This window comes from Acomys russatus, chromosome 13 (genome assembly GCF_903995435.1).
Source record: "Acomys russatus chromosome 13, mAcoRus1.1, whole genome shotgun sequence".
NCBI lineage: Eukaryota > Metazoa > Chordata > Mammalia > Rodentia > Muridae > Acomys > Acomys russatus.
This window is the reverse complement of record NC_067149.1, coordinates 31,120,937-31,148,444: the sequence shown is the minus strand read 5'-3', so window position 1 is coordinate 31,148,444 and position 27,508 is coordinate 31,120,937.

Sequence of the window (27,508 nt, the reverse complement as noted above, 5' to 3'; positions counted from 1 at the left end):
TCCCTTCCCTAGGTCTGTGACAGAGGTGGACCTCCTCCCCCACTATATGGTCATAGGCTATCTATCAAGTCTCATCTTGGTAGCCTGCTTATTCTTTCTTTGAGTGCCACCAGTCCTCCCCACTACGAGGAAGAGGTCATATATGGGGCACCAGAATTCATGTCCTAGTCAGTCTCCACTCTCCACATAACTGTGGAGAATGTCCTGTTCATTGGCTAGATCTGAGTAGGGGTTCAAAGTTTACTGCATGTATTGTACTTGTTTGGTGCAGTAGTTTGAAATGCTCAACATCCTTAGTCATCAGAGAAATGCAAATCAAAACAACTCTGGGATTCCATCTTACACCCATCAAAATGGCTAAGATCAAAAACTCAAGTGACAGCACGTGCTGGCGAGGATGTGGAGAAAGATGAACACGCCTTCATTGCTGGTAGGAATGCAAACTTGTACAACCACTTTGTAATTCTATCTGGTGCTTTCTAAAAAAACTGGGAATAGGGCTTCCTCAAGTCCCAGCTATTCCACTCTTTGCAATATACCCAGTGAGTCATTCTTAATGGATAGGCATTTCTCCTGAATTTCTGTAATATTTTTTCTGCCATGGCACTTTTTACTATGTCTTACAATCGAAGTATTAAACAGTAGCTGTTTTTGATATAATGTAACAGCTTTACAATTTTGATTGAAAAAATTTTCTGCTCTATGGGAAAAATTTTAAATTGCCAGATGTTGATTTGAGTAAAAGACATGGCTTAGCGGCTGCTCTTCCAAAAGACCTAAGTTTGATTCCCAGCATACACATGGCAGCTGAGAACTCTAGTTTTAGGAGATACAATGCTCTCTTCTGCCTTCTTCAATCACCAGACACACACAGTACACAGGCATATATTCAGAGAAAGCACTCATATACATAAGATAAATAAATAAAACACTACAATTAGGAACTTATGAAAAACCACTAAAAATATTTAAAATTTCTTGTATGGATAAAGTAGTAGGAAATATTTCCAAGAGAGTTTTCTTTGGCTTTCAGTATCAGACAGGGGAAAAGCCAGTCATGTGTGTCCTATCCTGTTTTATAGCCGGTGTAAAGAGACCATGTGCCTAATCCCATCATCTCCTGACCTTTTCGGTAGCTTTTGGTTCCTATAGGTATACTGTTGAGTAGCCTCCAAACTCCCACTCATCATTTAATCCACTTAATTTACTAATTATCAGACATTTGTTGTGTCCCTGCTAATGTTGAGGAAGAGTCTTAAACCACTAGAGGAAAATTGACAGCTTGACAGTCCACATGAGACAAGAATCTGCTTCGCTCCTTGAGGGTATAGACTTTGATTCCAGTGATCTAAACTCAGCTCTCTTCTCTGCTGTATGCCAGCTGTGAATTAGGTGTATCTCATCCTAATGGCGCAATTGTAAATCAGAGGCAATACAATCTACCTTTGAGTGTTGTAAGATACTAAAGTGACACTATTATGCCCACGTGTTGCCTGTAGGAATACTAACCGGCAAAATTACTCAGGCCTTTAGAACTTCAAAAAACAAATGCTAAGTAAATCCCTCCCCCTCATTAAGTTATGGCTGGCTAACATTTGTGGATAAAGCAGTAACTGTTTTGTTGGCATAAATAGAATGCAATACAGAACTAAGAGTCTGCCATCTTTCTAAACATTCTGAAAGTGATTCTCGGCAGATGACCCCGGGAGGCACTTGAGCTGCTTCTGAGAATGATAGCTGCCTTCAGATGCACAGACACAGCATGTGCGAGTGCTGAAATGTATTTTGAGTGCTTCCAGATGGCTGAACTGAGACCCAAAGGTGGAAGCTGTGAGAAGTAAATGACAGCTCAATATAAAGAAATGTTTGAAAATAGACCTACTTTTTCAGAGAAAAGACTGATGTGGCCATGCGCTGGCAGACCTAAAGAGCAAAGCATACAGAGAATGCATGCCCCAAGGAGACTGTTAATATTCCAAATACTTTAAATACAATGTCCCTTGGATAGAAACCAGTCTTCTCCTTACTGATCCTGGTTCTCAGTGAAAGCAGTAAGAGGAGTAAGCAGTAATCACAGGATAGGTATGTTTCCCTTAACTGTTCTAATCTCTCTGAGCTCTGCGTTTTAATTCAATGCCTTTTCTTCACCTATATTTTCTGCCTCCATAAAGTCGTGTTGTCCTCGGGAAGCAGAGCCAACCCCAAACCTTCACACTGCTTAAACAATCCAATAGGAATTTCTACATCTTTTTCGTGTTTACTCTGAGCAGGAGGAGCAACAGATTTTTTTTTCTTATGCTGAAAATGACTCCCAGAAAGAGCCTGTAAGAGATTTGGAAATGTTCTGATTCTGGAGAATCTGTGAAACTGACTGCCTCAAAGAAGCTCACTGGAGCAGTCTTACTGTCAGAGGCCTTTGATTTTTCCTTTCCCAGTAACTTACTGTCAGGACATCAGCATAAACTATGGCAGAGATAAAGTTGATAATTATGTGAGAAAAGGAAATGTGCACAGATTTTTAAATGGAATCATATCTTCTCATGACAAGACTGGTGTGCTGGTTAACAAATGCAACAGATATATTAATTGTTCAGTGGACAAGACTGATACTTTTGATTTAGACTAATTCAAAGAATTAATAAATAAATGGCACCTAATTTTAATGTTGGTTTTTTTTAGTGACTCTACATAACAAAGATATAGAGTCTTGTGTTGTTGAAATGACATTGATAAGATAAAAATGGCAAAGTTTAAGAGGTAAAGTAACAGTCACATCTCATAGTTTTAGAAGTCAGATACTGCAGTGTCAAGGCTCTGGTAGACCTGGTTCCTGGAAAAAGCCTTCTTTGTGATTTGAAGAGCATTGCTCTGAGTCCTCACACAATGAATACACTAGTTCTTCTCTCTTTCTTGCGCTATTAAAACACCAGTATCCACTGTTAGGAGTCCCCAAAGAACACCAACCTACACAACCAAAACATATACACAGAGGACCTAGGGGGATTGGGTGCTATCTCTGACCCTCTTGCCAGTCTTATAACTTATTGTGCCATGTTTGGTTGCTATCCAGTGGAGGCCTGCCCTTTCTGAAGGTAAATGGAGAAGGAGTGAATCTGGGAGAGAGGGGAAGTGGGGATGAGGGTAAGAGGAGAGGAAAGAAAGAAAACTGGGATCAGAACATAATGTATGAGAGAAGAATAAATAAAAAAGAAAGAAAACCACCAATTCTCTTGAGCTCCTTCCCCAACAACTGTATTATAACACAATCACCTGTCTAAACTGCTAACCCCAAAGACATATTATGTTAGGTTATATGAATTAAGGAGGCAGGCACAGAGGTGCATTATATTACAGACTGTCATTTACTGGCCAACACGGGACATATGTGCTTCGTGAAGTGTTGATCTCCCATCATTTACTCACGGTATATATGTACTGCATCTACTGAGTAGAAGGTAGTGTACTTTCTATGCCAAGACTGCTGTAGAGAGGTGCATGGGAGAATGTCTGTAAGAGGGGGGCACAAAAGGTTCTTTCATTTATTAGGACCATTGTCAAATCAAAATCCACATGGTTCCCTACATTACTGTTTCTCTCTTCTGCGACTGCTACCACACTGCAATAGAAACTGTTTTCCCATGAACAAACTGAATGTTTTCCATGTGCTGTGAAATATAACAACCCAGTCCTCATTCAGATCTGAAATGAGTGAATGCTGGGTGAAGGAGTATTATGGTTTTGAAGGAATAGAGGTTAAAAATTAGCATCCAAGCTAAGTAAACATAGGTAGTTGTACAGGGCATTTTCAGAAATTCGGTAAGATTTAAATTCTACTTGGTGTACTAAAATCACAATTCATCCGGAGGCATCAGAGGCTCTCTAATGGTTACTTCTTTCCTTCCCTGGATCATTTTTCAAAGCAAAGGACAGTGCACTATCTTTCTTTTAGTCTGTTCAAATTCGATATTGAAAATTGAAAATGACTGGAATTGACTAATATTTCCAGAATGTCAAAGAGACGAGATTTTGGGAACAATGTAGGATAAGGATATTATTATTATTATTTTTTTTTTGGTTCATATTATTGCTTGGATGACAGAGAGGGGCAGAGAGGATCCTCTAGACACCACCAAATAATGTGTATTTTTACTTCTTGTTGTTCCTTAAAAGTTCCAGACCTCAGAAAATTTAAATTTAAAAATGAAATAAATGTGACACCAAAGTTCTTTATAGATTTTATCTTCTGGTTCTTTGTTTGCACGTCCTCCTCCCTCCACCCATTATCAAACTGTGAGCTTTGGGAAAAGCTCACAATTGTGTTTTGTTCATACTGGCAAAAGTGAAAAGGGAAGGTGATGCTGTAACGTGAACACTACAAGAATGCTTCCTAGCTTTAGAGAGCAGCTCAAGCGACACCAACAGTGTCTCTGATTTTCTGTTGGCTTTTTTCATTCATACTGTGGATTTAGAGCATCTTTAAGCATGTCATGCATTTTATCCATTATTTCACCATCAAAACATACAGAATGAATCTTACCATGTTTGTTTTTGTCACATATATGGATTCGCTTACGCTTGGGCACTGAGCATGAGGACACAGTCAGTTTAGTAACACTGACACTCAGCACAGTCACCTGGACTGTGTGGGGCAGCAGAATGTTTTCCCAAAACTAAACAAGAAAGTGAAAGCAGAGTCACTACATACAGGTGTGCTATAATCTGACCTACCTGCCTGCCAATACGTATGCTTAAGGTACTGATTTCTAAATTAGGATCAGACAAGTCCTTTAGGATTTCATAGACTTTTTTTTTTTTTTTGCCATCACAAAATATTTTTATTTTTAAATTTTCATTATTATTATAATTTATCCACATTACATCCCGAGATTGTAATCTCCTCCCTCTTACCTTCCTGTTCCTACCCTCCCTCCCTCCTTTTTTCATTCTATTCCCCTCCCAATGACCTCTGACAAGAGCCTCTCCCCCCAGCCCCCTCCCAACCCTCTGACCACAGTCTATCAGGTCTCATCTGGATAGCCTGCATCTCTTTCTTCCTCTGTGTTCCCACAGAACCTCTCTCCTAAGGGGCAGTGATCAAATGGTGGGCACCAGAGTTCTTGTCAGATGTACCCCCCTGCTCCCCCTCCCCCTGTGAAGAATGAGCTGTCCTTTGGTTACACCTGATCACAAAGTCTAAGTCCTCTGCTTGCCACGTCCTTATTTGGTACATCAGTTAGTGCAGGCCCCTTAGGTCCAGGTCTGCCAGCCCTGATAGTCTCCTTGTGGAGCTCCTGACAATGGTCCCCCATGTCTTTCTATGCTCCAATTCTTGCACACTGTTATCAAATTCGAATTTTTTTGGCCAGAGTTAGGCTGCATGTCCCAGTATCTATCCTGATAATCCCCATAGTAGCACAATGCTAAGCAAACTAATCAGAAAAATTTTTAGTTCATATAACAGTAGTAGAAGATAACTAGATAAATTTGGAAACAAAAGAAATGATGTCCAAGATCTTTTGTAATTATGTTTTTTCTTGCTAAATTACACATTCTATTGAATTTTCCTCTTGAAAGTCTTTATATTTTAAACATCATATTAACACAGGTTTAATAGGATCTATTTTTAGCTCATCTATGCATTTTCCTTTTAAAATGAATCTTTTTTAAAATCCCAGTTTTCTGCCAAATTCACTAAATTAGAGCATTAAATTTAGGCATACTTTTTTTTTTTGCCAAATCTAAGTAGTTTTTCAGTGTTTTCAAAATTATGAAAGGATGTAACTACACTGGGTCTCAGTGGCACCTGCACCCTGCAGAAACTGAAGGGGCAGGCATGTGAGCAATCATTAAAGGCGTCCAAGTTGAGGCTCCCATCTCTAACCTCTTGCTGGGCCAAAGAAGGCATCAGAGTCTGAAGAAGCCTAGCAGCTCCTGTACAACTTCCCACTGCTCCCATTGGTGGGAGAATGGCAACCCACTCCCAAAGGTCTTTAAACCTATGTACCAGAATGCAGTCACTAGGTAATTTGACAGGAGCAGATGACATGTAAGGAGGAGGGATTCTGTATCTATGACTCTTTATGCCACTCACAGATCATGCAGTCAGCATGCTATACAGAACCACAGTGGTAATGGTGGTGGTGGTGGTGGTGGTGGTGGTGGTGGTGGTGGTAGCTGTAGATGTCCCTCAGCAAGAATATGGATAAAGAAAATGTGGTACATTATATAATGGATTACTCAAATGTTAAAAAATGATATGAAATTTGCAAGAAAATGGGTGGAACTAGAAAAAAATAACCTAAGTGAGGTGACCGAGACCCTGAAAGATAAATATGATATTTATTTATATATATGCAGATAGTAGCCATTAAATTAATGATAGTCAAACTACAATCTGTAGAGCTAAAGAGGTAACTATAGAAGAACTGGGGCAGAGGGAAACCACATAGATCTTCCTGGGAGGGGAAAATAGAATAGATTTTATAGGTGGACGGGGGGTGGGTGGGGACGGGAGCGGGAGGATCAGGTGATGAGGGAGACGAAAGATTAGATTGAGGGAATGAAAATCATACCCCACTCTCCACTCAACTGTGGAGAATGTTCTGTCCAATGGCTAGAACTGGGTAGGGGTTTAAAGTTTATTGCCTGTATTGTCCTTGGGTGGTGCCTTAGTTTGAGCGGGACCCCTGGGCCCAAATCTGCCTATCATAATGTATTTGACCATGTCCTCTGGAGGGGGAGGATAGCAGGTTACCAAGAAGAGACTTGATACCCTATGAGCATATACAGGGGGAGGAAGTCCCCCTCAGGAACAGTCATAGGGGAGGGGAATAAGGGGAAAATGGGAGGGAGGGAAGAATGGTAGGATACAAGGGATGGGATAACCATTGAGATGTAACAAGAATAAATTAATTAAAAATTAAAAAAAAAAAGATTGAGGGAATGAATGTGGAGAGAGAGAGACCTAAAATAAAGGAGCATTTAAAGGGTGATACGGAAACCTTGTGCAGTCGAAACATCCTAAGTTGTATAAAGTCATCCTAATGAGGCTTCCTAATAATATGAAATATGGAGTCCCAACTGCCCATCCATTTTCACCAAACAGGCTTCCAGTGCTGGGACTCGGTTGCATTCAATTGAGTTGTTGGCCAAAAATGTTCCATGGAAATTCTCAAATATCCCAGGCTGTTGTTAAGACAATGAACTGCTCTCTGTAAAATGATGATGGGGGTGGGAAGGGGGGGCAGATGTTCCACTGCTGAGGACAACCCCTGCACAACCTATTGAATATGGAGCAATCCAACTTGTGCATACATGGAGCCTTCACCTCTATGTACTAGTATGCTTGGTTCGGGAAGTTACTCAGCAGGCTACCAAAGAGAAAAAACAACAAGCAAGCAAGCAAACAAACAACAAAAATACCCTTCCAACCCAGCCAGAGAAGCTTTGACGTACAATATGTCCTACCTGAAAGATATGTTGGTAGGAGTAGCCAACCAATGCCTGATTTGACTTAGACCCAGCACATGAGATGGAACCCATTCCTTGGGTGACTAGGTTCTAGACACCGGACAGCTCAGAATCCTTGGGTAAAACAAAATATTACTGATCTGAAACAAAACAAAACAGAACAAAACAAAATGGTTCCTAATGATATTCTGTAATGCTTATAGATCAGGGCCTACTTAGTCTTCTGCAGCAGTCAGGAACAGATGCAGAAACCCATAGGTAGACAGTAAGTGGAGGACCTTTGGAACACACAACTCTAAATGGGATGTTTCCATTAAATCTCTCCCTTCAGAGCTCAGGAAACCCTAGGGAAGAGGAGGCAGAAAGACTATATGAGCCAGCAGAGAAGGAGGACATGAGAAGATCAAAGCCCTCTGAATCAACTAAGCAAGGCTCATATGAACTTCCAGAGACTAGGGCAGCAAGCACAGGTCTGATACAGGTCTGCACCAGGTCTGGTCCTGTGTGTATGTATTGTAGCTTTCATCTTAGTGTCTTTATGGGATTCCTGAGTGTATGTATAAGTTAGTCTCTGATTTTTGTACCTGCCCTTGGGGTTCTTTTTCTTCTGTTGGGTTGCCTTGCTCAGTCTCAATGTAGTGATTGATGTACTATCTTATTATATTTTATTTTTTCATGTTTAGTTGTTATCTCTTAGAAGCCTCTTCTTTTCTATTGAGAGACAGAAAGGGAGTACATCTGGAGGAAAGGGAAGATAGGGAGGGACTGGGAAGAGTAGAGGAAGAAAAAAACCTGTAATCAGAACATACTGTATAAGAAAATAATTTATTTTCAATAAAAGAAAAAATGATGATTGTTCTGTGAGTATTAAGAAATTCTGTTAAGGAGTATAAAATAATAAATGTGAAAAGATTAAAACATATAAAAAAATACTTAATATTCTCTCTGTATCTGTCCATATACTTGTTATAGTCCCCTTACCATCAATGAACTTCAAGAAAACCTGCCAATATTTAATAATAACATTTCATATTAATATTCAAGGCACATATACATTGGTTAGAGCCATATGAAATAACCTACATTTTGCCCAAATGCCACAAAATGTAAGCTATTTCATGTAGCAAAACTATACACTTTAAAAATCAGTTACCACTTACATTTCTAAGCCATTGTAATTGCTGCAGTGACAGTCTCAGTCAAGTACTTCTATGCATTAAATGTGCTATTTATTTTAAAACACACGTTCTGAAGCCTAAACATTTGTCTAGGAACGTGGTAATGTTTTCTGGATTTATTTGCTCTCAGTCACTGCTATTAAAGATGCAATTATTTTCTTTTCTTTAAAATATCTAAGAAAGAAATGGAGCGGCTGGGATGATAGCTCAATTGGTGAAGTGCTTGCTTGCCTTGCCAACATAAGGACCTGATTTCGTTGTCCAGAGCTGATGTCAAAAAGCCTGGCATGGTAGTGTGTGCTATAATGTCTGTGGTGAGAATGCAGGGAAGCAGTCCTACAGAAATTGTTGGCTACCCAGGTGAGTTTGAGAGGCTGCACCTTCAAATAGACAGCCAGCCAGCCAGCCAGCCAAATGATAGATGATAGATAGGTAGATAGATAGATAGATAGATAGATAGATAGATAGATAGATAGATAGATAGATAGGTGTTAAAGGGTAGGTAGTATTTGAGGAATAATATTTGAGGCTTTCCTTTGACCTTAGCATACATGCACACATAAGTATACACCAATACATGAACACTGACACACACACACACACACACACACACACACACACACACACACACACACACACACCACTATTAAGGAAGAAGCAGCATTAGCCAACTCTCCGAATTTTATTTTATTCTCATCGTAGCTCTGTCTCATTTGTAGAATTAGGATAACACCCTTCAGTAACTACAGTTATTCACTTATAATCCCATACAGATGTCTTTCTTTCATTTCATTCTCTTGCTTCATTTTCTTTTTTGCCTTATAGCGATATCCAGAGCGTAGCACATTGAATATTTTATCTGTTTTATTGTCATAATGATGCCACAATATACACCTTGTATATTCTAGAGAAAAGAAATGGTCTCATTTTGTACAAACATCTGAACACATCTGTATTATATTGAATCGCACACTTTAAAGCAAACCAAAGGCAACAAAAAAAATCTTATATCTCTCAACCACACTAACTTCAATCACAAGGAAAAATTTTTGGATTTAAATAGCAGTATCAATTTCTAGAAATATGATTATATTCACATATAAACAGAGGAAAACATAAAGTACATTTTACTAAAATTAGTTTGTTGTGAATCACCTTTCAGATAAATTTAGTCATGGTTTATATTTCCTTGCTTTGAAATGTATGAAAACAGGGAGATTATTTTTATCTCTGAAATACTGGTGCCTTTTGTTGTTATTTCTCACAAAAGTTTAAAGTGCATGTCGCTAAATATTTCGAAGACTGCAGGGGACCTTATAATGAAAACAAATGGCCTCCTGCCATTATTGTGCCCACCTATAGTATGCTGCTTTGGAGTCAGGTACACTTTGATTTTTTTTTAATGTGTCTTAGCCTCTTCCCATGATTTCCTGCAGATTTCTAAATTGTGTGCTTACAAAATTACACGTGCAGGTGCATGTGAGCAGCCACAGACGTGCAGCATTTCTGCTGCTGAAGTTGAAACGTTAGCTTGCGTTATCTAACACCATGGTCAGCTTCCATTTCAAATATTTGTAAAATCACTTTTCAATTCTTTTACAAAACTTCATGCAATGTATGTAAAACATAATTTTTAAAAAAGTTCATCAACCCAGATGTCACATTCTTGGTGCCAGCATTTTTTTTTTTTTTTTTTTTTTTTTTTTTTTTTTTTTTTTGGCCCTGGTTTCCAGTCTTTCTTCTTCTCATTCTGTGTCTCTTAGCTTTTATGTCTGTCATTATTTTTATACTTTCTAGACATAAGGGTGATTAAAAGTGTTTATTTTAGTTTGGAAAAATAGTGCATATAACATAGCCAGTTAGGGGGGGCTAGATCAACAATACTTTCTCTTTTGTTATCTTGACAATTTTATTGATTTTGGAGCTGTTTTTATTTCAGACATGTGTTTAGTTACAGCAAAATTGGGTGGAAAGTGGAGAGGAATTTCCTATGTTTCCTTCCTTTAAGCACTCACAGGTTTCCCACTTATCAGCTCTGCACATCACTCACACATCTGCTCCAGCTCATGAGCCAGCATTCTCACACCACTTTTATCATATTCACATTTCATATTAAAGTTCATTTTGGCTATTTTGAATTATGTAAGTTTGACCAAACCTATAGTGACATGTATCTACTCTTATAGCATTATGGAAAGTGATTTATTTAGAATCCTGTTGTGCTATCCCTGACTCTCTCTCTCTCCCTTCCTCCTTATATCCCCCACACTCCTTTTATTCCTTTTTTCCTCTCTCCTCTCTTAACTTTTCCTAAACTTTTTTTTTTTTTTGAATTTTCTAAGCTATCACCCAGGTGGACTCCTGTAACACATGGCCTTTGCTGACTATCTTCTTTTACTTAGCAATAAATATCACTTCCTAGTCATTTGTGTTTAGAACAGATTCATTTTTCATTGGTTGGTTTTTAATCACAATGATTACTTATTGATCCACTGAAAACATGCTTCCTGGAGTTCAACTAATTCCTCATTTAAACATTAAACTCATTGCTAATTGTATTGGTCATGTTTTCTAAGTCCTCTTTAAAGTATCAGCTTATTTATGAAAACTGCCCCTTGCCACTTTCTGAGAGTTATTGATGCCAATGATTCCTGTATTCTTTAGTTAAATATTCATCTTGCTGAATGAAACACACCTATGACATCTGGTAATGTTGAGAGTTTGGGTTTGTGCGTATCTGAAGCACTACTGTGGCATTATTCTCACTTCTGAAAGGAAACTGAGCTAGATAGAGAATCCTAGATCACTGTAAGAGTCCAAGATCTCTACATCTTCACACAGTGAGCTTAGGAAACTCCCTCCAGCATACACTGCAGTTCATGTGGACCTCAAGTTATTTCAGTTCTCTCCTTTAGTCTCAGTATTTTCCTGTGTGACTTTACATCTTCCCTTCTTCCACATCTTCATTTTGGCCTTCTAAAAGCTCACAACAATCTGTTTAAGAAAAAGTACTTCCCAGTGAGGCAGGAACGAAACAGAGTGGGCAGTGTCAGTTTAAAATCTCCTTTGGCTTGACATTTCCATTACGCTTCTATATTTCTTTGTCTTCATTCACTTATCCCTCCCGAGATCCAAGGATTCACAGATGGTATTTCATCTTCTGCTTCTACACTCTACTTTTCATTGCTGTTTTTCCTTTCCTTATGCATTAAGGATATTCTAATCAGTATTATCCTAAGTGAATTGTAGTTTTTTTTTTTTTTTAATTTACTGGGTATGCATTCATTTGTTTAAACACAGGTTCTCTTTTACCCTAAGATGGCCTTGAACTCATTCTACAGTAGAGGATGGCCTTGAAGATGTAATCATTCTTCACACACCTCCCAAGTGTTTTGGATTAATGGTGTGTGTCACCTCACCCTGGGTTTGGAATCATGACTTTAATTTTTTTTTTTTTTTTTTTTTTTTTTTTTTTTGCTGAGCAAACTTTTAAAAAGATATTTTATTAATTTATTCATATTACATCTCAATTGTTATCCCATCCTTTGTATCCTTCCAATCTTCCCTCCCTCCCATTTTCCCCTTACTCCCCTCCCCTATGACTGTGACTGAGGGGGACCTCCTCCCCCTGTATATGCTCATAGGGTATCAAGTGTCTTCTTGGTAGCCTGCTGTCCTTTGACTAAGTGCCGCCAGGTCTCCCCATCCAGGGGACATGATCAAATATGTGGTACCAGAGTTCCTGTGAAAGTCATTCCTCACTCTCCACTCAACTGTGGAGAATGTCCTGTCCATTGGCTAGGTCTGGGTGGGGGTTTGAAGTTTACTGCATGTATTGTCCTTGGCTGGTGCCATAGTTTGAATAGGAACCCTGGGCCCAGATCTGCCCATGATAATGTTCTTCTTGTAGGATTCTAGGACCCTCTGGATCCTTCTATTTCCCCATTCTCCCATGCTTCTCTCACCTAGAGTGCCAATAGGATACAGTTTGATTTTTAATTCTTTCTTTTCATTCTACCTAATAATTTCTGGGTGAGTTTTTATTAGTATATCTGATCATTGAAATGAGAGAGAATTTTATTTATGGGCTCACTTTATAACCTGTAATGGCTTATCTTTAGCTGAGTTGTCTATATTTAGAATCAGCACAGAAACACACATCTGGTTGTGAAGGCATGTCCAGAAACAATGAAATAAGACAAGAAGAGACAGGTTGGATGTACGTGGCTCAACTCCTTGGCTTGAGATCCAGCACTTAATACAAAGGGAAAGTAAGTAGAGTACCTACCTACCTCTGCTTAAAGAGGCAGATGGCCTGTGACCAGCCACTTCACTCTATTTCTGCCATGACTTCCTGTGCTCTCAAATGCAGGCCAAATTAACACTTAATTTCTCAGACTCTATGTAGAATTATTTGATATATTTTTGTTTGATTTTTGAGATTTCATTTTAATTGTTGTTGTTGTTGTTGGAATTACTCTTTATTATTTGTTTTTTTAGGCGAGAATAAAAACAGAATGGATAGGCTAATTATGTCATTAAGAAATTCCTTAAAAGGAACACAAACTTCATTGAAAAGTCTACAACAGAGAATCATGGTTTAGAATTGAACTGTTGGGGTCAAACAGAGGGTCTAGCATTCAATAGATTCATGTTAAAGAAGTTTGCTTCTCTCTCTCTGAATACTGGATTTCTAACTTAGAAAATATGAGTAATTATGGAAATAGTTATGGGCCTAGAAAACAAAGAAAAGAAAAGACATGGAAAGGTATGAAGAAGTATCTGGAAATTTGAGACATTATTTAAAACCCTAAATTCTACATTCTCTCTAGGATAAAGGAAAGAACTGTTGAATCAACAGGTGTCATTTATTTTCCAGGATAATTTTGAAAAAAAAAATGCTTATCAATGAAGAATGAAGTAGAAAACCATATAAGTCTGAGTTTCTAAAATAATGACACTGATTTTTTTTTCTGAATTGGACCTTGGTGTATTTTAATTATAGCTTGAACCATATCTTATTGTTTTTTATTGTAACATGAATGTTTGGGGGGGGTTAAAATTTTTAATATATTTTATTAATTTATTCATATTACATCTCAATTGTTATCTCATCCCTTGTATCCTCCCATTCCTCCCTCCCTCCCATTTTCCCCTTACTCCCCTCCCCTATGACTTTGAATGAGGGGGACCTCTTCCCCCTGCATATGCTCATAAGGTATCAAGTCTCTTCTTGGTAGCCTGCTATCCTTCTTCTGAGTGCCACCAGAGACATGAATGTTTTAAATGGTTACACTTTCAGCATATATGAACATGAACACATGCCTTCAGACATATTTCCAGAATTTGGGATTAGAAAGATGGCTCAACAGTTAAGAGCAATTGTTACTCTTGCAGAGGACTAGGGTTCTGTCCCCGGACCCAGATCAGCCAGTTCAAATACTCTAGTTCGAGTAATCTGGTGCTAATTAATGGAATCCTTGGGCACTTACATTAATATGGTGCATATATGTTATCACTGGACTTGATATTTGTTTTTTCACTCCTGCCTCAAGTATTACTATCATACATACCCTTACTTACATCTCTTCTTTTAAAGTTTTTTTCAAATGCATTTCTCCAGCAACTTGAGTTTTCTAGAATCTTATATCCATAAATTTAAAGCTTGTTTTTATGGCATGTTAAAATATGCAAATTGGAAATCTATTTTGATATCTTAAATTTCCACATACTATGATTCTAAGTGAGCTCTTAATATAACTACACACACACAAAATTTTGTACAGTTCTGTCTTTTTCAGTGAGTTGTGTAAGAAAAACACCTAAAAAAGCAGCCCCGGGGAGGAAGGCACAGGTTTTTCTGCCCATGTATGCAGAAGAGAACTTGCTCCTATTGCGTTAGTAATTACGTAGAAACAGTTAATAAAATAAATAAAACCTCAGCAACTTAAGGGTAACCATCTGTCTTCTTCACAAAAATATACATTCAATCTTACTAAATTTAAATGTGCTTTAAGGAATATTAACTTTGATGATATTCAAGTTAGTCATGAATAACTAAAAAGATTTATCTTACTGTAAATCTCAGCCAGGTTGAATACATTGAACATGGTATATGTAGAATTTATAAATAGTCAACTATGCTAATTAAAATTAGTCTTGGATGTCAAACATCTTCAATTTTGTGGGTCTCTATATATGGAGAACAATTTCTATCCAATAGAAAATTACATTAAAGGCATATATATGACATATTGACATTTAAGGGAACATTAAAAAAGTCTTAGAGTTTACTAGGGGCCAAATGGTTCCTGAGTTTTAATGTTTCATACAGTAGAATGCTGATTTTGCAACTTCATAGCCTTATAAAAAGTTTCTGGCCTAGTACATTCATATTTCTTTCTAGTCTCAATTTTACATTAAAGAATTTTCATTGACCTGTTTGTCATACCCTCTCAAAATAACTTCTTTTCTTCTCCATAAATACTTAATAATCAATTATTGTTATTTTTTATTATTGGCTACCCATCTGCCATAAGAGTACCAGTTCTGTAAATTAGGATATTTTTATCAATATTATTCTCTAGCTTATATGAAACATTTGAAACAATGCTTTACAATGTATGAATTTAATGTATATTGGTAAATAAACAAAATATAACAAATCACAAGTCTAACCTATTTGAAGGATAATTTTCTGTTCTTTTGCTTAAGGAACTTAGAAAATTCGTCAGCTTCTATATATATATATAATTTTTGTAGGGACAGATTACATGGCTTCATGGAATGTCATCAAATTTCAGTGACAGAACAGATAAAATCTTTGGTTTTACTTGTTTCACACACCTCACAGACATCCTCATTTGTGGGGGAGACTCTATCAGAGCAGAATTTTAGGAACGCTTCTCTCTTCCATCCTAGGGACCTGCTCTCTTTAACAGTTGTCATTAAACACTGTCTCCACCTCAGGAGGCCTCAACGATAGAAAAAGAATGTAAACAACTGAGTATTTCTGAGAGCAGAAGAAATGTTTTCCCATGGCAAACACACCAATTGTTCACCTAATAACAGTTAGTCAGCCCCGGAGACACACACATACAAGTAATAAATAGATCGAGAAAGTTTTAATTATATATTTAGACATTCACATACACGCATTCACACACACACACACACACACACACACACACATGTGTACACACACATGTAACAACAATTAAAGAAAAGAGGCCAGAAATTTGTATAGCATATGGAAGATATATGGGAGGGACTAAGAGAGAAAAATGTAAGGAGTGAATGATATGATTATTTTATAACCTGAAGAAGATATTTTTAAATGTCATCTCCAGAAGAAGAAAGAGCAAGAAAATGGGACCTGTTAGAGACAAGGTCTTGTTGTAGATCCACACCTCAGTCAGTCATGTGACTCAATCATTTACAAATCCATGACATAGAAAGAAGAAATGGGTTGAAAAAGTGAGCTGTCACTTCAACAGAAACTGGTATGTAGAATCTAGTTATGTGGTCAGGACACAACAGAAATCATTTGGGTAAAAGATAGTGAGTACTCGCTGTGGGTCTTTAAGCGAATTCATATTTATGGTCTCTGTAACACAAAAATGAGCTTTGCTCATACATGTAGAACATGTATGGCCTGTAAGAAATAATTATATTCATTGATACATTAGCTTTACATTTAAAGATAACTTATGAACTCATAAGTATATAACAAATATACATTTCCACTTTTATTGATGTTATAACGCTAAACTAAATTAATTTTTTTTCTTTAGATTAAATAAAATGACCAGGTAGATGATAGCCTCTTGGTATTGATAACTGATTCACTCAGTGGATCCCTTTGTTACTTAGTGATGAATATTTGGCAAATCTGCATCTTGCATCCGAGGTCCGCTTTTATTGCTTGCTTATATTTAGTAATTTAGTCACACTGAACAGATAAATCTGCTTGTCAGTGCCATATTCACATGAGAACATAATCATTATTTGTCTCAAAACTCTTGGCATCTATCAGCCTTTGCTAAGACTTGTGTGCTCCTTTACAAAACTGTTGACATAAAGTCAAGTGAACAGTTGGGTACACCAATATATGCAGAACTTGAAGATAGGAAAGTACCAGTGAAGTGTCACTTATGTGATGGTGAAAGATACAGAAGCTTTCTGAGAAGTTCCACACTCTCAAAGTGGCAAATATGCCACCTGCTGTAATAAGCCAGTGTGTGTGAAATCCCTGTGGGAATGTGAGTGAATTATTGCCAAGTAGCTATTATTATTCTTGCACTTTGCTGGGTCTTCAGCTCTTATTTTCCTGTATCAACACTCGTTGAAGAAAGTTGTATGGGAGGAAATATAATTAGTTAAATATCAGTTTTCATATTTAAGGAATATGGACTCTGGAACATAGAAAAGCAGGTGGATTTTCTGATTTTGAAAAAAGACTGCTTCATGGGACTTATTTACATAGCAATTTAAATAGTCTCAAAAGGAAAGTCACTGTTAGGAAAGATAAATGTGAACAATTATTGATTTACATTCAGAATTTTAGACTCACCAAGATAGGAAAGATGTTTTCTTCAAGGCTGCCAAACACAAATAGCCAAAACACTATGAATGTAACATTTATATAATTTCTGATTGTTTCATGGTTCTTCTTGCTGTAGGTAGTTTATTGTATATGTGTGTAATAATATAAATGTATATGTAAAAAATTTAATAAAAATGTGAAGATAATCATTGAATCATATATACATATATGTACACACATATATGTACTGCCATACATATGTATAATCTTATGCTAAGACAAGGGTCAACAAAAGATTTGTAATTAAATAAAAATCAATATATGCAATTCATTGTGAAATCTGTTAAAGTTACTTTTGATTATTTTTAAAGATAATTTTAAGAGAAACTACAGTAGTTTCTTTATAGGACATATTTAGAGATTTAGGTTAGAATCCTAGATACCCAGAATACATTAATTATGAGCATATCCCTAGTCTATATACACTTCAGATTTTTTACAAACCTACTTTACTCCACCTCTTTTCCAACCCAACTACCTTAGATAGGCGAGCAAGAATGTTCATAGGGACAGGAGAAATAGACCTTTTTAGACACAGTTGCTTGGGGTGATTCCAATCTTCGTTGTCAGGATTCCAGAAGACTTATTAAACAGCAAACTGTGAAGAGGAACACAACCACAGAAGATTGAACATGGAACACAGAACCATTCTCTGGGGGCATTTCTTTCCAGGAGCATCTTGAAGCAAAACAGGACAAGACAAGAGATGCAGAGCGAGACAAAAGCTACTGTTGTTTATTAATTTGGAATATTTATACCCTCCCATAGTCCGTACAGGATGTTTTACAGTCGAAAAAGACCATGCCCCTGCATGGAACAGTTCCATTTATAGCCAACGAATGTCATAGACCTTCTCACAAATATGTTTCTGAGTGGACAAACATCACACACCCTCCCACCAGTCTGTCTCTCATCCCACACTTGGGATCAAAACAAAAACAAGTTTACACCTACTGCTGATAACTGATTTATTCTTACTAAACCCCATTTCCATAGCCAGAAAAGCTAGCAGAGAGAGAGGATCAGCTCACTGGTAAATATACAATAGATTTTTAAAAATCCAATGTTATACAAATATAGTATCTAAAACGAGCATCTGTCATCTCTGCCCAATGCACCACTTCAGTCTTCTCAGTCATTTTTACATCCTGCTGACCTCTCTATTCAGTGTGGACTTGGTGTGAATAGTGTTGTCTCTAATCAGGACTTGAACACTCTCATTTAAAATTATAAGCCATCTTGACAAGTATAATCCGGAGCTAATGACTAGTCTTCTAAGTATTAGCTTCTGTCATGGAAATTGTTGTCTAAGAATATGACACCCACTTGCAGACATGCTACGATCACAGTGTTCTCAATGTCAAGACCCTCCCCCAGCCCCAGTATACACACAGCTGTGATTACTAGTTTAGTTTTATGGAAAAACATTTTTATGCTCAGCAATGTTTCTTCTTCATGACCCAAATCCTAATAGTCCTAGTTCTTAAATACACCTTCTAATCTGTGACAATGTAACACAAAAGAACTTTATCAAATATTTCTGATATTAGAGAAACAGTTTACAAACTTTTCATTTTAGTATTGTTAAATGTGGGCACACCCATGTTTTGTGTTTTTATTTGTGAGGCAGTAGAACAATCTATCTGTCTGCAAGTCTGGTTTTGTTACTGTGACTTTATGTGGTCACATATTTTCCTGTCCTTTTATCATCCACATATCTTTACAGCTCCAAGAAAAGAAAGACATTAACTTGTCTCTTCTGAATTTGAATCCCAGTTTAGCACAAATTTTTATAGGAATTCCTTATTCATTTGAATAAATAACAATTCCTACCAATTAGGAACACATTAACTTTTTTATTGCATAAATCTCAATGCATAAACTTATTATTGGCAGAAGACCTGATCATGGTGGACTGAATATTTTAATGGACCTTGTTTCAGATGAAAATGGTATAAACGAGTCTAGAATTTGATTTGTCATTTACATTTTTTGAACCTCATTAATCCAGGCCAGAAGTAATGAGACTATATATTTTTCTAACTGGTGAATTAGAGCATGAATACAAGTTCCAAACGTATTTTTCAAAATAATGAAAGGAGTTCATTTTTATACACTGCTGGTTTTTCAAATGTAACAATATTTCATTCCTCATGTATAAACATGCTGCACCACAATTTCTAGAATAGAAAGAGTGTTCATTACAACCCCACACTATAGAACAATGTGACTCAAGGACACTCTTCAGTGAGAATGAGGATGTTAATAACCAAGTCATAATTACCTGAACTTTATTTCTTGAATAATAATTTTTAAAAAATAACATTTAATATATATTTAAAATTTTACTTGAGAAAAGTCATAGCTTCCTTGTTAGAAAACAATATGTTATGTAATTTACCATCTAAAATTCACACATATTGGTTTTTAGTGTAAGCACATATAGAAGTAACAACTACCACAATATAAAAATATTTTCAATACATTAAAAAGAGAATTTGTATGCACTTCATCTCACCTACACCCTCCATACCTGGAAAAGCATTATTATATTTGCAATTTCTATAATTTTTATTTCACTTATAATATAACATGTGCTACTTATCACTTGTATAAATTTTAATAATGCTGTATAGTGTGCCATATATAGTACTACTTCTGTATTCTTATGTCAATGTTGCTGAATGATATTGTATCATGTGTGTGTGTGTGTGTGTGTGTGTGTGTGTGTGCGTGCGTGTGTGTGTGCAGGTGTTTGTGTGTGTGTGTGTGTGTTATACTTGGTCACTCACTGATCAGATGACAGACTAACTTGGTGTTTTATTTTTATGAATCTATATGAATATTAATGCAGATTTTGTTTATAAAGTGCTTATGTTTTTAATTCTTAGTATGTAATTAGGAATGGAAATACTGAGCCATGCATAAGATCTCCTTTATTGATGGTTCCTTCCAGGTATTATATGAAAAATATATTTATTAAACATTACAATTTTTAATCATATGCTTTGGGGCTTCTGATGTTGACCTACTGATGTATATACACATTTATTTCAATGAATTATGTGGATTAGAAAGTATAGTGAGAAATTTGGTTTCTTAAAAAACCCAGTTATGCCATATTCTATAGGACCTTGAGGCTTTTGAAGACCTTATCTAACTATCTAGTCAAATCTATGTGTTAGACCTAGGGTATATGTTCTTGTGATTAAAAATAGGCTAATAATTGACATGACCATGATTTGATGAACTAAAAATTAGCTTGTATTACTTAATTATTCTAAATAGCCTGCAGTATCATTTTCAAGTCCTGATAGGTCCTGTCTTGCAAATATATGTCAAATATATTGGGCCAGAAGGCTGAAGATGATGCTCCAATGTTATATTGGGTGACAGTTTAGGCAGCAAACTGTCTCTCAGTTTTTCATTTTGCAAGCTGCTAACCTGCACTTCTGGTTCCATCAGGTAATTAAGTTTTATTCCTTCTCAAGTCTCTGATAGGGTTGAAGACCAGATAGTTTAGTCTTATAATCAAGCTTAGTTGTTTAAGGGTTAAGATATTTTTAGACCTAGATAGATGCTTTAAGTTAATATAGCTAATATATGACAGATATTGATTTTCATTCAGAATTTTAGACTTAACAAGATAGGAAAGATGTTTACTTCAAGTTTGCCAAATACAAAGAGCCAAATCACTATGAATGCAACATTTATATAATTCCTTGTTGTCTTGTGGTTCTTCCTGCTGTATGTAGTTTATTTTATTTATGTGTAATCACATAAATGTATATGCTATAAAAGAAATATAATAATAACCAGTTATGCCTGTCTTTTGGGGTTTGGGTTACCTCACTAAGGATGGTCTTTTCTAGTCTCATCCATTTGCCCACAAATTGCATGATTTCCTTATTTTTGATAGGTGAATATAATTCCATTGTATAAATGCACCACAGTTTCTTTGTCCATCTTTGGTCAAGAGACATCCAGGTTGTTTCCAGATTCTGGCTATTAGGAATAAAGCTGCTATGACCATAGTTGAGCAAATGTCCTTGTTGTATGATGGAGCATCTTTTGGCTGTATGGGCTAACAGAATGAGAGGAGAGTGGGAGAAGAGGATCAGCAAGAGCAATGTATGAGAATGCCATGACAAAACTTATGATTTTCTATTTTAATTAAAAGCTAACAAATACACAAAGAACAGCAAAAACAAAAACCAGTAAGTGCTATGGAGATACAGTGTTGGCCTTGGGTGGAGATTGCTCACCTACTAAAATCTTCTGTGGGACCTGGAGAGATGGCTCCCCTGTTAAGAGCACTGTTTGCTTTGCTCTTCCAGGTGTCAGGGCCTCAAGTCCAAGCAACCACATTGTGTCTCTCAATTGTCTGTAAGTCCTGTTCCTGGGGATCTGTTGGATGCCCTCCTCTTGGCTTCAAGTGTACTTCATGCACATGGTGCACAAACAACATGAAAGCAAAATACTCATACAAATGAGAAGAAATTAATATAAAAGGTATCTTGAAAATAAGCAAATCACCAGCATTTCTTCAAGCAGCTGGAAAACTGCATTTTAGAACTAGCTAGTGGTAGCATATGCCTTCTATTAAAGGACTTAGGAGGCAGAGGCAAGCAGTCTATCTCTATGAGTTCCAGCCAGGCCAGCCTGGTTTACAGAGTGAGTTCCAGGACAGCCAGGGTTACATACAGAGAGAAACCCTGTCTCAGGATGCAAGAGAGAGAGAGAGAGAGAGAGAGAGAGAGAGAGAGAGAGAGAGAGAGAGAGAGAGAGAGAGAGAGATGAGAGATGAGAGAGAGAGAAATATGAGAGATGAAAGAGAGAGAGAGAAAGGGAGAGAGAGAGAGAGAGAGAGAGAGAGAGAGAGAGAGAGAGAGAGAGAGAGAGCGCTACCCTCTTAAACTGTGATCATGTTTTGACAAATAATATAAATGACCATTAGACTTTTTTATTGAAAATAACATCTATAACACTTGCAGCTGAATTTTTAAAAACATGACATAGGTTCTATTTTTATATAAATAAAAATTAGAAAAAAATTCAGATGTGATGATATGAGATATCATTGAGAATCTTCTTCTAAGACTGCCTTACTTTGAATTACAGCAGCACTGATATGTAAAGAGTTACATTCTTCTTAGATCCTTCAAATGTAACAGAGTTTTAGCATGATCATTTGACATTCCATCATGTGGTGTCAGAAAGATGGCTCAGTGGTTTAAGGCACTTGCTGCCAACCTGCACAGTAGAAAGAAACAACTAATATTCAGAAGTGGCCACTTGCCCTTTATACAAGTGCTGTGGCTATGTGCTCATTCCCCAGTTATTTCTCACATAAAATAAATATTAAAAACCAAAATCATTTACTATCATTAAACCAGCTACAATATCTAGGAATGTCTAACAACTCAAGTACAAACCCACCTGTGTCTTTTCTAAAATAAAGGTTCCAATCATGAAATACTTTTAAATACAAAATAAAAATGTTTATATACTTCTTCCACCAAGATATCTCAAGGTCAAAAGATTGTTAATATATGATAATGAGGTATCCCAAAGTCCCTTGGATTCCATATTTTAAGAAACCAAATTTAATTCAATTTTATCTAATAAAACCTCCACTTATTTTTTTCAAAAATGGCTGTTATTTCTTCTAAATACCCTTCAGAGAGGACAATATTTCACTTTGCTTTAGAAGGGATTCCTACTTTTGTTGAAATATTTTTCTTATTCTGTACTATGTCTGAAAATGCGGTAACTAATGCTAATGACAGTGTTTAGTGTTAAAAGACTATTCTTGGAGAACTCTACCATGATTTTAAATGTTCTTGGTGCTGATAAGAACAAACTGTTAGTGAAGTTCCTGCTTTAAAGTGCTGCTAAAACAGGAGCCTCAAATGCCTCATTGTTCTAAGAATTTCATCCAAGATCACAGAGGGAGTCCTGACCTTCCTCCTCCTGAATATCAGCTCTCATGTAATTATTTTCTATGGCTATAATGAAGCATAAGAAGGGGAATCATAAAATACGATTAAACAACATGAACAATAAACATAAGGCATCATTACCATTTAGTACAACTACAGAAGAAATGCATACCATAAACGAAAGGGCAGTATTAAAATCTCTCTACAAAAGCTTGCTAATAAGCCTCGTTGCAAATGCTGAGTAGCTGCATATACTATGTGTCTTATTAAGAATATGTGAGTCAAAACCAATACATTAATTCTGCTTATTCTGAGAGCACAGTGACCTTTAATATAAGATGTAGACTGTTCAAGAATCAATTATTGTGCAAGCCAGGATCTAATTGGTCAGCTTCATTGTAATGAGTATGATGTTAACTATCGTAGAAAGAGCAGCTCCTCTTCATGAAGTGTTAGCTCTGAGTCAAGGATTTTGCTAAGTACTTTACCTGCATTATCTCCTGGACTGAAGCTCAAACAATAATATGGCAGCTGGCAGTAGATCAATTAGTTCTTAAACTTCACAAGGGAGATTTTACTCTCTTTTGCAGGTAAAAAGGAAATCAAAGTCTGGCAGGATGAAATGGCTTTTAGAAATCACAAAAATACAGTTCAACTAGTGGCAAAACTAGAAACTGGATCCAAGCTGATCTGAAAGAGTTGCTAACTCTCCCACTCCAAACAGCCCCTATAAATAGTTACCTCTTTACTATTGAGAGACCTCTATTTTATATCTTGACTATTACCTTCTACTTGAAACATAGCACGAGCAAATTTTTTTTCTGACGTCAGTGTTTTTAGGTGGTTTCCTTGGTCCTATGCAGTCCCTATCTTAGATATACCATGACCCAGCAGTTTGGAGATGCTGAGGCAAGGATCTTTTTGAACATCTGCGATATGTTAGGAAAGCTAATAAGGTTTGTAATTCTGTGAGAGTTTTGAACACTATAATTTTTAAATAGCTAGGGGAAAAAAACAGCTTAATTGATCCATCCCACTGTGAGAGGGAGGGGCAGTGCCCCTCCTACGTATCATAATCTATCAAGTAAAAGTCTGATACCAGGAGTAGGTGACTTCTTTGTCAGTAGGGTCCCCTAGATCCTTTAAAATTCAGGCTATTGTCAGTGCTCTTGGTTACCTCCCTGAATTTGATGGTAAAACCCTATTGATAAAGACACCATATATTTGAGTCATATATGTCATATCTATAGTTTTTTTTTTCCACCTGAATATTTTTTTCTCAACTACAATTTCACTGAAATTCCATTTTGAAAAGAAGATCCACTGATTTTTGCAAGTTGAGGTTCTTGCTAAGACAGAGTTTTTATGGGTGTAATTACATTTTGGCCCCAGTTTCTGAGAGCCTTGGTCATTCTATTTGTGACAGAAATCTAAATTAAATTGCTTCAAGCACAGAAAAGGAGCTTTGGCTCCTATTAATAAATGTTCTAAGTGACATCTTGATATAGGTATTGTGGGTTTAGGAACTCAAATACTAGCCCTTTCCCTGATTTTCTTCCCTCCTCTTCTGTAAATATTTTTATCTCTTCATATGACAAGAGAGTTGAAACCTTTACCCAAGCCTTACTAATACGTGGCTCAGACTGAGACCAGCATGCTTCTATATAACCATCCCTAGACCTAGGCCTAGACGACTCTCAGCTCCATACAATCTAACCTTCTGAAAGTGTGGGCCTAGAAGGCTTTATCTTCCAGCCTCCATCTACTAATACAGCCCTAGAATGTTGCCAGCCTCCAAGACTTACCGCTAAATAAGCTCACTCTTTTTAGGTTTTTCTGAACTCTGGCTGGCTGGTTCAACTCAGCTGTTCTGGATCAAAACTCTCCAAGTAGATTAATTTAAACTGGCATCTCCCCACTTCTCACTGAATTGCTCTACTTGGAAAAATTGCCTCTGCACTCCAGGAACTCAACCCTGCTCAACTGAACTGTACTAGACTGTACCTAATTTTACTGTCTTTTAGAACTCTATTGTACTGTCTCCAGGAACTCTCCTGTACTCTCTCTGCACTGCTATTAAATGGCTTCTCTTTCCTGCCTGTTCTCATGAGAGTTGGACATATTCTATCTCTGATTCATTCTGTTAAATCTTTCTCTGATTCTGCACTTTGCCTGCCTCTCAATTAGATGTCTCTGTTTGGGATAAATGTATGCATCAAATTCACAACAGAGGGAATAATGGTGTGTCCTATCTGTATTACAGCATGAGGGACTATGGGTGTATATTCAAGCATGAGGGATTAAAGTTAAATATTAAGGGAGTGTCTGTACACCAGCCAGATTATGCATACCTAGGTCTTTGGATATGATCCCTTGCCAGAATAGCCATGTTACTGGATTAAAATTACTCTATGTTGTTTTTGGCTGTGTTTTCTTTTCTGTCTTAATCTTAACCTCAAATATAGTTTGGACTCACTTGGCCCCTAGTTCAACATAACTTTTTGAAGGTTTACGCTATATACATGTGCAAGTGTTCCAAAACTTCAGTGTTTAGGTATTTCTCTACCCATTCTTGCTAGCACCCAGAAGCTCTACTGAGTGTAAGGCTCAGGAGGAGGCCAAGATAGTTGGATACTAGAAAAATGAAAATCCTGCCAAGAAACTAGGCTCAACATGCGAGATTTACTGTCACCCTATGACTAACAACCTCATTATTTCATGTTTGGAATAGTGCGGTAGGGGGTGGGTTGTTTGGTGTCCTTTTTGTAAAAAATCTATGTTTTTAACAAGTTTTTCTAATATTCTAAAATAGATACAGACTTAGAAATTTAACATGATGTGGAGGGGGCTATGAGAAGATGGTTCAAAGGACTCTTTCTCTAGAAGTTTGCATGCTAAACAGACATTATTTCACAAAATGCATGGGACTAAATGCTCATAAATAAATATTGTTGTCAAAATGGTCACTTTATAATGTGACTACTGATTGGGAGAGCTAGAAGGTGAGGTAGAAATGTTCTCTTGCTTGTCAAGTATGGGAAAACATGAGCTCTTGAACATGCATAATACAATGTATTTCCATATATAACTTGTAATCATTAAAATATAATAAATATGCCATTGTATGCATAATTCCAGTTCATCCCAAGTGCATTTTACATGTGTCACTGAAAGAGAGTGATTTAAAAAATGCAAGAAGCTATTATTCTTTCCAAAGTAACAGATCATAGTTTATTTCTGCTTCCACACATTATTTGCTATCAGCCAGTACCCCGTTTTCATGAGAAGAAAGTCAAATTCTAACTAATTAATAGTTTAGGTGATGTTAATATTTCTAAAATAATACAGTCTCACATTCAAGCTAAAATCAGTGGATATCCAGATACATCAAATGTGCAGCCTACACTTTAGAGTCTTGAAGACCATGCATGATCCCATTGACTGTCAGCACAGTAATGAGCTACCATTTCAGAAATCTCAGCCATATTCTTATCCTATATGTAATCAAATCATATGGTTTTAAGTGCTCACATCCATATCGCTAGGAGAAGACTTCCATGTGATTTTTTTTATAATTGTTATTGTTCTCTTTATATAAATCTTGTTACTAGTAACAAATATTAAGGATATAATTGAACTTTATAAAAGGGAACAGAAATATTCTATAAATACTAACCTTATTCTTATTCCTTGTTCTTATTAATTATACTATTTTATTTCAAAATACAGACTTGCCCATTTATATATTAATATAAGGTATGTGTTTGCATGTGTAAAGTCATACAAAATTTTATGAAACTAGTTCTCCCCTTCCCTTTTACAGGGGTTCTGGGGATTGAACACATCTCTTTACACTTGGTGACATGCACCTTCACCTTCTCTTTTGTGTCAGTGGTCCAATCTTCCAAGTCAGGGAATCTTCCCGGATCTCAGAAGGGTGAAGAAAACCTACTGGAACTGAGGTTTGGCGAGGCAAAAACTCCTATTAATATAATGAGAGTCTGGGTCGGTGTCTAAAGATAGAGATGGAATATAACCACAGATATATAATAAAGAACATACTGGAAACCTACAATAACCATAGTGAATGGAGAATAAATGTGAACTGTTGATCTATGCCCAATAGCTGTCTTGTGGACCAAAGGGATATCATCATGTATGAGTCATTCTTTCTTTATTGAGTGTAAAAATGAAGCTACATTTTAGATATGCTGTTTTCAGAAATCATAGAACAAAAAAAGTAAAAAAAAAAAAATCTTATGACATTAAAAGAGCTACTCCAATCTCTGTTTTTTTGTTTTGTTTTGTTTTGT